Raw genomic sequence first — 10,278 nt, forward strand, 5'->3', positions numbered from 1 at the left:
AACTCTAAATCTGTTTTCTGTTCTTTTGGCTTGTAGAGAGGTATAGGATCAGTAAGTCACCTGAAGGACTATATTATAGACTAGTGCTTTTCTTCTCATTTCCTAGCTTTTCTCTTTCCACTAACAGCTTCACTAGAGGTGGAGTAATTATGGTGATATTAAATGCTACAGACATGAACTGAAATTTGAATTTCTGTGTCCCTTGGGAACTGTCTTGCCTCCTAGTCCTTTTCCATTTTGGATGTAGGAACTGTTAGCCAAATACCTACTGCAGCTCTCAACAGAGGGAGAAAGATTCTCCAAGGTAAACATAATCCAAACAATGCTGTAGTCTCTAGTTCCTCTCACTATCTTATCACAATGAATATACTGTTTTGTAAAAACCTGTTGTGTATTTCTTATAAATAGAAAAGTATTATTGAAGATTATTCTCATGAAAAATTGTTCTCTGCTTTCATTTTGCCTCTGAGGCATCATAAATAGCAGAAGGGAGGAAAGTAAATATTTCATTTCAAAATAATTAAATGAGAATAGTAAAATCAAGGAAAGAAATCATTCTTGAGATGTGGTGGGAAAAACAGGGACTTTCAAGATCACATTTTCGTCTGTTGAAATTGCTTGCTCAAAGAGCCCAGGCAAAATAAGGTCCTTAGTAATAACGCCATAGTTATTATGAAGTTTTACTCTCAAATTGTTAGCCCATTGGGTTTGTTTTAATTCCATATTTTGTCTAGAACTTAGCTTTTGTTTGTTCTTGACATATGCTAATAATGACAAAAATGCTGAGAGCATTCTCACACCTCAAGACACATGCAGATATTGCTAAAATAATATGGAAAAGCTTGGCAAATGTAAACCCTTTAATGTTTGATGCCAAATGACTGCAGGGTACCAGAGTGCTTCAGTGATGAATTTGAGAACTGGATTCTCCTCTTCCTTCCTTCTTTCTATTACTGAAAGTCACAGTACTGTTAGAAAGCTGACTTCTGAGAAGACATGACTCATTTTCAAATGCTCAATACATCCAAGTGGTAATCATCAACAACTTAAATATTTATCTATCCCACTGGAGTCTTCCTGGAGTCTATCTCTCATTGGAGAATGAGAATATCATTGGAAGTTAAGGCAAAATAATAATTACAGCAATGGGAATGTTCTGAATTTTTATACTGTCTTTCGACAGAAAAGATCTTATTGTTATTTAGAGTTTGAAATTGTTAATCTTCCCAAGAGATAACCAAGGAGATGAGTGAACTTGGGTGAGCAGGGCTGGCTGGCTGTCAGAAGCCCTGGGTTGTAGTCCTGGCTCTGCTACTGACTTTATGTGCCTCGGGACAAGTCACCTTTTTGGGTCCCCAATTCTCCCATCTATAAACAGGGGTGACAATAATAATCATTACTCACCTACCCCGCAAGGATGTTGCCAAGACTTCTTAAGACCAGAAAAGCATTCTAAACACTTCGAAAACAAGTCCTTCATAACTAAGAATACCTCATCTTCTCTTCTAAACTTTCTCTTAATTTATCTATCACTGTCAGCAACACAACCATCTTTCCTGTTCCACAACTGTGTTTTCATCTTTGAATTTCCCATCATTGTAGACACCACTATCCTTGCTGTCTCACAAGTACATAACCTTGATATTATCCTTGACTCTCCACATCACTTATGTACATACCTTTAAATTCTATATTTTAAATTACTTATTATTTATGGTGATGTCTGTCTCCCCCACTAGAGTGTAAGCTCGTTATGGGCAGGGAATGTGTTTACTAATTTTGTTATACTCTAGTTTCCCAAGCACTTAGTACAGTGCTCTGCACATAGTAAGCACTCAATAAATACCACTGATTGGTAGATTGACTCATCTCTCTCAACCTACATATTAAATCAATCACCAAATTCTGTCAGTTCTACCTTCACATCACTAAAATCTGAACTTTTCTCTCTAACCAAACTGCTATCATGCTGATCCAAGTACTTATCCTATCCAGACTTGACTACTGCATTAGCCTCCTTGCTGACCTCCCTCCCTCCTGTCTCTCCCCACTCCAGTCCATACTTAATAATTATAAGAATAAGAATACTAATTGTAGCATTTGTTAAGCCCTTACTATGTGCCAGCCACTGTACTAAATGCTGGAGTAGTGTCCCGAGGTGACCCTGGGGTACCAGCCATCTCAAGGTCAAAAGCTATCTCATGACCACTTGAACAAGCAGGCGAAACTCAGAAGTGAAGGTAGGATACCGCCCCCACGACCAAATCTGCCAGATTGATAGCCCAAGCCGGGAATACAGAAGGTGTCCCTCGCCCCTGTGCCAATCAAATTAGGTATGGAGGAGTGGGGAGGGCAGAGATTGGATAGACTGAGGCCGAAAGCTGGAATGGCCTAGGGGCACAGGCAATAAATACCTGTCACCTCTGACCTTCGGGGTCAGAACACCAGGACACACAGCAGCAGGAGGAGCAGCCACTGCAGCAGTAGCAGCAGCCACCCACGTGTCTCTCTCTGCCTAGAAGGCCAGATGCCTGCTCTACAACCAGAACCAACACACTGAGGCAAGGGCCACAGGACGGGTGAGTGTCTCGTGGGTGGGACCCAGGTACCCCGCTGCTGATGGGAATCGTGAGTGGATTTCTCCCATGTAGGGAGAGCACATTGTGAGAGCTAGCTGCCCACCACATGCGTGGGTAATGTAATGAATTCTTCCCATTTGGGAAAGTAAGTGGATTCCTCCCGAGTGGGAAGTGCACATGGGTAAGAGCTAGCCACCTTACCCACGCGCGGCTAACATATGATTGTGTTCCTCCCGTGTAGGGAAGCTCTAATATTGCTAATTGATTATATTCCTCCAGAAAGGGAAGTTCAATCCATTGGGCCTAAACAATTACATGAATTCAATTCGCCTCGCAGAATAAATTTTATATAAAACTCAGGCTTTCCGTCCCCGGCCTCTCTCTCTCGCCTCACCGATCACTGAACGAACCCATCCCCGAACGACGGGTGACAAGTAGAAACAAGGTAATTGGGTTGGACACAGTCCCTGTCCCACATAGGGCTTACAGTCTTAATCCCCATTGTATAGATGAGGTAACTGAGGCACAGAGAAGTTAAGTGACTTGCCCAAGGTCACACAGCAAACAAGTGGCAGAGCTGGGATAAGAGCCCAGGTCCTTCTGACTCCTGGGTCCTTGCTCTATCCACTAGGCATAGTGATTAGAGAAGCAGCATGGCTCAGTGGAAAGAGCACGGGCTTGGGAGTCCGAGGTCATGGGTTCAAATCCTGGTTCTGCCAATTGTCAGCTGCGTGACTTTGGGCAAGTCACTTAACTTCTCTGTGCCTCAGTTACCTCATCTGTAAAATGGGGATGAAGAATGTAAGCCCCACGTGGGACAATCTGATCACCTTGTATCCTCCCCAGCGCTAAGAACAGTGCTTTGCACATAGTAAGCACTTAACAAATGCCATTATTATTATTATTATTAGGCCACACTTCACTCTGCCTCCTGGATCCTTTTTCTAAAAAAAAACCAAAAAAATTCACTCCATGTCTCCCCACTCCTCAAGAACCTCCAGTGCTTCCTCTTCTTCTACTACACCCCATCCATAACTTACCATTCACTCCTCCCAAGCTACCTGGTACCTGGATCTGACTTATGACATGGGTTACCAACTGCTATGCTTTCATGTAGCTGTTCCTGCCACAACTACTGCCGAAAGCACTGGAGCAGTGGTGCCAGGGTTGCCAATCATCCAGAAATTCAGAGAGTCCATGAAAATGAGCAAAAATCAGGTGGGGCCATAAATCCTGCAAAGACATTTCACTATCTATAAATGACATGGCAGTGGCTGGCTTCAGTGTGTCACTGATCTAACGCTTTCAGCATAGCTGCAGCGGGTACAGCTGTACGAAGATGACTGGCAACCCTATTCACTATTCTCCCAGCTCCATTCCACTGTCCATGCCCTTCCTTCTGCATGGAAAAGCCTCCTCTGTCAAATCTTCTGAACCGTGCCCCTACTCACCTTCAAAGCAAAGCCCTCCTAAAAAGTCACCTCTTTAAGGAGAAATTCTCTGATTAATCCACACCTCCCTGGACCTGTCATTCCTTCCACCACCTTGGAAGTCATTTGTGCCTGCTCTTTCTCTTATACTTGTTGAATTTTGGCACTTCTATTCACCTGTCTCCAGCATTAAATTCTAAACTCCCTTATCAGAGTCTTTTGCTTCTGTTGTATGCTCCCAAGTGCCAGAACAGTGCTTTGCAAACAATAGGTGCTCCAAAAATAATGCTGGTGAGGATGATGATGGTGATGATTAATGTTAACAATAGTAGCATCCCTCCTTCTTTACTAGATGAAACTGAAGCCCAGGTCAGTCAAATGATTGAGTGACTTAACAATCACTCTTCCTCTCCTCACTTTTTTCTCTTCTCTTCTTTCACCAACCCAGACTCGCTCAATATTTCATATGAGGAATCAGAAATGAAGCTCATGACTATTGATTCTAGAACTGCTGGACAATGCTGCTTTTAGACTGTCCAACATATACAACTATGTCATATGAAAATCCTCTATAGCCATAGCAACCAAACCCTATAAATGTGGGAGAGAAAAACCTGGAGTAGGTCCCAGCAGTAGAAAGCCTTTATTTGTGCTAGAAGATTCAAAGAAAGGAGAAAGATGATGAGCAAGGAAAAGATGGCTAAATAGTCTGGACCACTAAAAGCAGATATAATCTGGATTAAATGAAATGGAAACAAGCGGAGGGTAATCCTTTTAAGAAGAAAAAACAAAACCCTGAAAGGCATGGTGGAGAAAGGCTGTTAGTCCTCTTTGTAAACGTGGCAAAGAAGATTTAGGGATCCTATTGGAATACAAGCCAGTAATCATTCTTTTCAACATTTTTTGCCTTCATGAAAGCATGGTGATAGTTTGGGGCCCAGCGTCTTGAAGGAGATAGTAAAAAAAATCTGGATTCAGAAAAGAGCAACCAAAATAACTCAAACTTGGGTACATAAGTGACATGAGGAAAAGTAAAAGAGTTGAACTTACTGTCTTGGCAGAGAAAAGAAAGATTGAATCACTCATTCAATCAGTTGTGTTTATTGAGTGCTTAACTGTCTGCAGAGCACTGTTCTAAGTGCTTGGGAGAGTTACAATAAAACAAAATAATAGACATATTCCCTGCCCACAGTGAGCTTACAGTGGAGTAGACAGGGCATAATTTGCTTAACATAAATAAATAAATTATGGATATAAATGCTGTGGGGCTGGAAGGGGATGAATAAATAGAGTAAGTCAGGGTGATGCAGAAGGGAATGGAAGAAAAGAAAAAGAGGGCTTAGTCAGGGAAGGCCTCTTGAAGAGTGTGTCTTCAAAAGGCTTTGAAGTGGGGGTAAAGTAATTGCCAGATATGAATGGGGAATTAAGAGCAGGTCAAACATATGTAAAGAGGTAGAGTTCTCTGTTTTTCCAGGACAAGAGGAAAGTAAACCAGCATGGCCTAGTGAAAGAAAGAGCATGGGACTGAGAGTCCAAGGACCTGGGTTCTAATCCCGGCTCTGCTGCTTGCCTGCTGTGTAACCTAAGGCAGTCACTTAATTTATCTGGGCCTCGGTTTCCTCATCTGTAAAATGGGGATTCAACATCTGTTCCCCCTCCTACTTAGACTGTGATTTCCCTAAAGGATAGGGCCTGTGTCGACCTGAATATCTTGGATCTACCCCAGCACATAGTAAGTGCTTAACACATACCACAATTATTGTTCATCTGAGCATGCTACTAACTCTCTTGTGGCACCTCTTTCTTAAGGTATTAGAATGTGGCATAGACAGAGTGGATGGCAGAATATTCATGGGGAAGGGACAGAAAAGGGAAAGTCAATACTTGCCCCCAGGGCCCTGTACAAAGGCATGATGTGGCATCCATGCATGAAGTTCAATCCTTAGAGGTCAGCGTTGGGGGAATCAGTTTGTTCTGGTGTCCATTCTGCCACTGTTGCAGGGATGGCTTTTGCTGCCACTGTTGCTTTAATCAATCACTCAATCAATCATATTTAAGCACTTATGTACAGAGAACTGTTCTAAGCACTTGGAAAAGCATAATTCAACAGAGTTGGTAGATGTGCTCCCTGCCCACAAAGAGCTTACAATCTATAATGGGAAGACAGACACCAAAATAGGTTAGGGATAGGGGAAATGGTAGAGTAAGAATATTGACATATGTACTGTAGGGTTGGGAGTGAGTATAGAAGTATCGAAAGAGTACTTGGCCAGGTGCATAGTCGGTACAGAGGGGAGGGTGGATAGGGGAAATAAAGGGCTTAGTATGGGAAGGCCTCTTGGAAGATATGTGATTTTAGGAGGGTTTTGGAGGTGTGGAAAGTGGTGGACTATTGATATGAAGGGGGATGGAGTAGGTTCTGTCAGTGGGTTGGTGTTAGAGAAGCAAAGTGAATGGCTTGGGATTTGATAGGAAATCAGCAAAGTTAGGTAGGAGAGGACAAATTTATTGGTGAAAAATGCAACTCAGCAAGGGTTAGAAGCACTGAATGCTGCCATCTTCATTAGTAATTCTCCATAGAGAATAAGCAAGGGAAGAAAGAGAGAAGAAAGTTCCTGAGACTGCAATTTCTGTGTCTTTCAGATCCACAGTTAGAAGAGTTAGACTCAATTCTCCTAAACCAATTTCACAATGTTTTTGGAGCTATTATATGAACATAATAATATTTAAACATTTTTCTCCTTACCATAGAAAAAAAGGACCAACTCTATCTCCCCCTCTCCCTTTGCAGGGAAGAGATAAAGATGATCCAGTCCACTTATGCTTTGTGAGGTATTTTTGGCTGCTGCTTTTTATGATTAGTCTATCTCCCCTGAGCATCTTGTGAGAGAAGTCCTCCAACTCAAAAGTGGGCTCCTTCGGGGCATATAAACCATTTTTGATGGACCATACTTAAATGATCCCAATCTGAGCAGGAATGAGAAAATGACATTGTACCAATGGAAAAACAAGGCTAATAAGTTTATCTCAGTTTCACATATATGGAGTTGAATAATTTGTGGGAAAGCTATCAAAGGCAGTAAATGCTGCAATCAAATCATTATAAGCAAAAAACCTACAAAATCAGATTCAAAACAATGAAAACATCAGTTTTTTAATGGAACAGTTCCAACCATCTGGCATTCATATGCTGCTTGTCGGAGCTGTTATTGTGCAGACATTAATGACCCAATCTTACCTCCAAGCAAGGGACTTTCATTAACTCCATTTACCTAGGACCTTTGTAGCTGGCTAATATTTCAGTCCTCTTTTTAGCTCTTTTACCTTGTTAAAGTTTCAAATCCTGATCTCATGTTTTTAAGAGAGGAAGAAAAGTAGGAGCTGACAATTTATTTGTATAAGGGAAGGGAGAACTTCGTTGTCCCCCAGAAGTGACATTCTGTCTAATGCAAATAATTTGAAAAGGGTGATTTCATCACACAGAAGAAAGACAGCTCAACAGTGGATAGGTCCCCTCTTTCTAAATATTTCACTTGCACCTATTGAAATTACATATTGGACTATTCTCCCCAGCAGTGAGTTGAGCAAACTTGTCACAACCATGAAAGACTGGACCACAAACTATCCCTACCAGTCTTTTCAATGACAAACTCTTATTTTTCTTTGGCGTTACCCAGCAATTCGGTGTGCAAACATTTTTCTCTTTGAGCTGAAACTTGACCCACACACATTTCTGTTCTGTTTCCCTCTCCCCACCACTTCCCTCCCTCAGACCACATTTACAGACATCAATCAATCAATATTGTTCAGTAATTCAACTAGTTCAGTTGCCTCCAACCATTGGTTAAACCTAACCCAGGAATTTTATTATAGTATCTCCCCCACCTCCCTGCCTTACTTGAGAAAAAAAAAGAGAAAATGGCCTTAAAATGAAACTCTTGAGGATTTAAGTTAGAATTAAAGGAGAAGTTCCAGCAGTGGATGTTGTTAAATACTGCAATTAATTTGCGGAGTTCTTTTGTCTGGCCTGAAAATTGTCCTGCCTAAAGGATTTGATAACCTCTCAAAGTCCTTTCCAATGCTATGATCCCATAAAGTAAAACAGATAAATCACACCGAGGTATGAGCTTTAAATCCATGACATGGGGCAATAAGGGTTACTAATGGTAGGGGGGTTACCCATGGCATTCAGTTTCCAACTACAGCCGATCATTTCCCTCCCACACCCCATTTTTAGATTGCGAGCTCTCTGGGGTCCAGGAGCCTTGTCTAGAGTAAAAATCTCTGAAATTTTCCCCAGTGCTTAGTATGAAGTAAGTGCTCAACAAGTGTAATAAATAAGCAGACACCTGCCTCCTCTGCTCTTCTCCAACACAGCTCTTTCAACTGCTCTATCCTCTAGGCCATGCTGTTTCTCACTGCTTCCCGCTTCTAGAAACCTGGGGTGCCAACTTCTTATTTTGAATGTGGGGCTGAACTTGAAGGGGGTCCTCTTCCCGGCTCTGAGTGACCCACCCAAGCCAGGATGCCACAGAAAGATTCTGTGATGCCTACATGGTTCACTCTGCCACACTGGCTGTGGAGCCACAGATCCTTGCCTCCCTTTTGGGGGCTCTGGAGCCCATAGCCATCAGCTCCTCTCACCAGCTCCCCAGAGCCCAGGGGAGAGTAGAAAAACTGGTGGTAGCATCCTTACCGTTAGGAGGCAATCAATCAATCCATCCATGGTATTCACTGAGCACACGTCCTGTGGCAGAGCACTGTACTAAGTGTTTGGGAGAGTACAATCCAACAGAGCCAGTAGACACATTCCCTGACCAAAAGGAGCTTGCAGTCTCGAGTTAGCATCAACATTTTAGCTCCATCTCCAGGCCCTTTCTGACTGCAAGGGGTAGGGCAGTCTATTTACAGCTGCCCACCCTGTACAAAAAGCTGTGGAGGCAAAGCTAAGAGTTTCGCTCCCTTGGTTTCAAACCCAAGGGAGCAATGGCTTTTCCTGGCTCCTATGGAATTGATCCTACATCTTGCATCTTCATTTGTTATAGATCTGGCTTGGCCTCACTTCAGCCATTTCCCAGGCTGCCCCTGGACCTTTCTTGATAGCAGCCAGGTTTACTTTTGAACATCAACTATTTCCAGGGGCAGTCACAGTAAGCGCTCAATAAATACGATTGAATGAATGATTACTTATGACTGTCCAATCAGGCCTTGATGTACTTTATTGCCCATACTCTTTCTAACTTGCAAACACCCACAGATAACACTTGCATGAATCTTTTAAAAATATTAGCAAGTGTCACGTTTCAAAGCTTACCTGCATCCATTCATTTCTCAGTTCAAACCGCCTGCTGTAGGATTCCATGCCTAGGGACACTGAAGACTTTCCATATTCATGACTCATCCCTGACAGTAAGCAGTGCCATTAGCGGGCAGGAACCAGGGCAAGACAGTTGGCAGCAAGCCTGTTTTCTACATAGCTCCGCCCAAATTGCACTTTAAGGACGCCATAGTAAATACCTTTCTAAGGCACATACCTGGGTCTGGAGTCCTTAAGCCTGCTCTGATTCAGAGTGCAGCACCATTGCTCTTCTGGTGATTCAGGAAGTGTGACAGATAGGGGCCCTGTAGACTGCCCTTCTGAACTGGTTGCTGCTTAACATCATCAATCATGTGCAATCATAATCACAATGCAGATCAGTGGATGTGATCTTTTCTGCATGACAAATGTAGAAGCATTTGCATTTCACACTTAGCCACATATTCAATCTCTCTAAATTCTATCACTTCTACCTTCACAGCATCATTAAAATCCACCCTTTCCTCTCCAACCGAACAGCTACTATACTGATCCAAGCACTTATCCTATCCCTCCTCGACTACTGCATCAGCCTCCTCACTGACCTTCCTGCTTCCTCTCTCTGCCCACTCTAGTCCACACTTCACTCTGCTGCCTGGATCATTTTTCTAAAAACAGTTCAGTCCACCTCTCTCCACTCCTCAAAAACCTCCAATGGTTGCCTGTCCACCTCCTCAACAAACAGAAACTCCTTACTGTCAGCTTTAAAGCACTCTGTCAGCTCATCTACTCCTACCTTATCTCACTGATTTCCTACTACAGCCTAGCTTACACACTTCACTCCACTAGCACCAGCTTGCTGACTCATCTATCTCTTTGCTGCCCCCTTACCCATGTCCTCACTCTGACCTGGAGCTTACACAGTAAGCTCTCAATAAATATGATCGAATGAATTGAATGAGCTGATGATTGA

Source organism: Tachyglossus aculeatus, chromosome X4, assembly GCF_015852505.1.
Source record: "Tachyglossus aculeatus isolate mTacAcu1 chromosome X4, mTacAcu1.pri, whole genome shotgun sequence".
NCBI classification, from domain to species: Eukaryota; Metazoa; Chordata; class Mammalia; order Monotremata; family Tachyglossidae; genus Tachyglossus; species Tachyglossus aculeatus.